The sequence below is a fragment of the Rana temporaria genome, chromosome 6 (assembly GCF_905171775.1).
Source record: "Rana temporaria chromosome 6, aRanTem1.1, whole genome shotgun sequence".
In the NCBI taxonomy this organism is placed as follows: Eukaryota; Metazoa; Chordata; class Amphibia; order Anura; family Ranidae; genus Rana; species Rana temporaria.
Genome location: NC_053494.1, coordinates 1059856 through 1062624, shown reverse-complemented (window position 1 = coordinate 1062624; position 2769 = coordinate 1059856).

Genomic DNA, 2769 nt, shown 5'->3' with positions numbered 1-2769 from the left:
ACATCAAAGAGAGAGACCCCCCCAAGACGTCTGCATCAAAGAGAGAGACCCCCCCAAGAGTTCTACATCAAAGAGAGAGACCCCCCCAAGAGTTCTACATCAAAGAGAGAGACCCCCCCAAGAGTTCTACATCAAAGAGAGACCCCCCCCAGAGTTCTACATCAAAGAGAGAGACCCCCCCAAGAGTTCTACATCAAAGAGAGAGACCCCCCCAAGACGTCTGCATCAAAGAGAGACCCCCCCCAAGAGTTCTACATCAAAGAGAGAGACCCCCCCAAGAGTTCTACATCAAAGAGAGAGACCCCCCCAAGAGTTCTACATCAAAGAGAGAGACCCCCCCAAGAGTTCTACATCAAAGAGAGAGACCCCCCCAAGAGTTCTACATCAAAGAGAGAGACCCCCCCAAGAGTTCTGCATCAAAGAGAGAGACCCCCCCAAGAGTTCTACATCAAAGAGAGACCCCCCCCCAAGAGTTCTACATCAAAGAGAGAGACCCCCCCCAAGAGTTCTACATCAAAGAGAGAGACCCCCCCCAAGAGTTCTACATCAAAGAGAGAGACCCCCCCAAGAGTTCTACATCCAAGAGAGAGACCCCCCCCCCAAGAGTTCTACATCAAAGAGAGAGACCCCCCGAGAGTTCTGCATCAAAGAGAGAGACCCCCCCAAGATGTCTGCATCAAAGAGAGAGACCCCCCCCAAGAGTTCTACATCAAAGAGAGAGACCCCCCCAAGACGTCTGCATCAAAGAGAGAGAGACCCCCAAGAGTTCTGCATCAAAGAGAGAGACCCCCCCAAGAGTTCTGCATCAAAGAGAGAGACCCCCCCAAGAGTTCTACATCAAAGAGAGAGACCCCCCAAGACGTCTGCATCAAAGAGAGAGAGACCCCCAAGAGTTCTGCATCAAAGAGAGAGACCCCCCCAAGAGTTCTACATCAAAGAGAGCAACCCCCCCAAGAGTTCTACATCAAAGAGAGAGACCCCCCCAAGAGTTCTACATCAAAGAGAGAGACCCCCCCAAGAGTTCTACATCAAAGAGAGAGACCCCCCCAAGAGTTCTACATCAAAGAGAGAGACCCCCCAAGAGTTCTACATCAAAGAGAGAGAGACCCCCCCAAGAGTTCTACATCAAAGAGAGAGACCCCCCAAGAGTTCTACATCAAAGAGAGAGACCCCCCAAGAGTTCTACATCAAAGAGAGAGACCCCCCAAGAGTTCTACATCAAAGAGAGAGACCCCCCCGAGAGTTCTACATCAAAGAGAGAGACCCCCCCAAGAGTTCTACATCAAAGAGAGAGACCCCCCCAAGAGTTCTACATCAAAGAGAGAGACCCCCCAAGAGTTCTACATCAAAGAGAGAGACCCCCCCGAGAGTTCTACATCAAAGAGAGAGACCCCCCCAAGAGTTCTACATCCAAGAGAGAGACCCCCCCCCCCGAGAGTTCTACATCAAAGAGAGAGACCCCCCAAGAGTTCTGCATCAAAGAGAGTGACCCCCCAGGAGTTCTACATCAAAGAGAGAGACCCCCCCCCCAAGACGTCTGCATCAAAAAAAGAGACCCCCCCCAAGACGTCTGCATCAAAGAGAGAGACCCCCCCCCCAAGACATCTGCATCAAAGAGAGAGACCCCCCCAAGAGTTCTACATCAAAGAGAGAGACCCCCCCAAGAGTTCTACATCAAAGAGAGAGACCCCCCCAAGAGTTCTACATCAAAGAGAGAGACCCCCCCAAGAGTTCTACATCAAAGAGAGAGACCCCCCCAAGACGTCTGCATCAAAGAGAGAAACCCCCCCAAGAGTTCTACATCAAAGAGAGAGACCCCCCCAAGAGTTCTACATCAAAGAGAGAGACCCCCCCGAGAGTTCTACATCAAAGAGAGAGACCCCCCAAGAGTTCTACATCCAAGAGAGAGACCCCCCCCAAGAGTTCTACATCAAAGAGAGAGACCCCCCCAAGAGTTCTACATCAAAGAGAGAGACCCCCCCGAGAGTTCTACATCAAAGAGAGAGACCCCCCAAGAGTTCTACATCCAAGAGAGAGACCCCCCCCGAGAGTTCTACATCAAAGAGAGAGACCCCCCAAGAGTTCTACATCAAAGAGAGAGACCCCCCGAGAGTTCTACATCAAAGAGAGAGACCCCCCAAGAGTTCTACATCAAAGAGAGAGACCCCCCCGAGAGTTCTACATCAAAGAGAGAGACCCCCCCAAGAGTTCTACATCCAAGAGAGAGACCCCCCCCGAGAGTTCTACATCAAAGAGAGAGACCCCCCCAAGACGTCTGCATCAAAGAGAGAGACCCCCCCAAGACGTCTGCATCAAAGAGAGAGACCCCCCCAAGAGTTCTGCATCAAAGAGAGAGACCCCCCCGAGAGTTCTACATCAAAGAGAGAGACCCCCCCGAGAGTTCTACATCAAAGAGAGAGACCCCCCCCAAGAGTTCTACATCAAAGAGAGAGACCCCCCCCCCCACAATATTTACCAACAATCCCTCTACACATCCACCCCCGTCCAATCCAGAGTATGGGCCAGATTCACGTAGGAGCGCGTATCTTTCTTCCGGCGTGGCGTATCCTATTCACGCTCCGCCTCTGCAACTTAGACAGGCAAGTGCAGTATTCACAAAGCACTTGCTCCGTAAGTTGCGGCGGTGTAGCGTAAATTGGCCGGTGTAAGCCCGCCTAATTCAAATGTGGAAGAGGTGGGCGTGTTTTATGTAAATCAATCGTGACCCCACGTAAATGACGCGCTTAAAGAACGGCGCATGCGTGCACA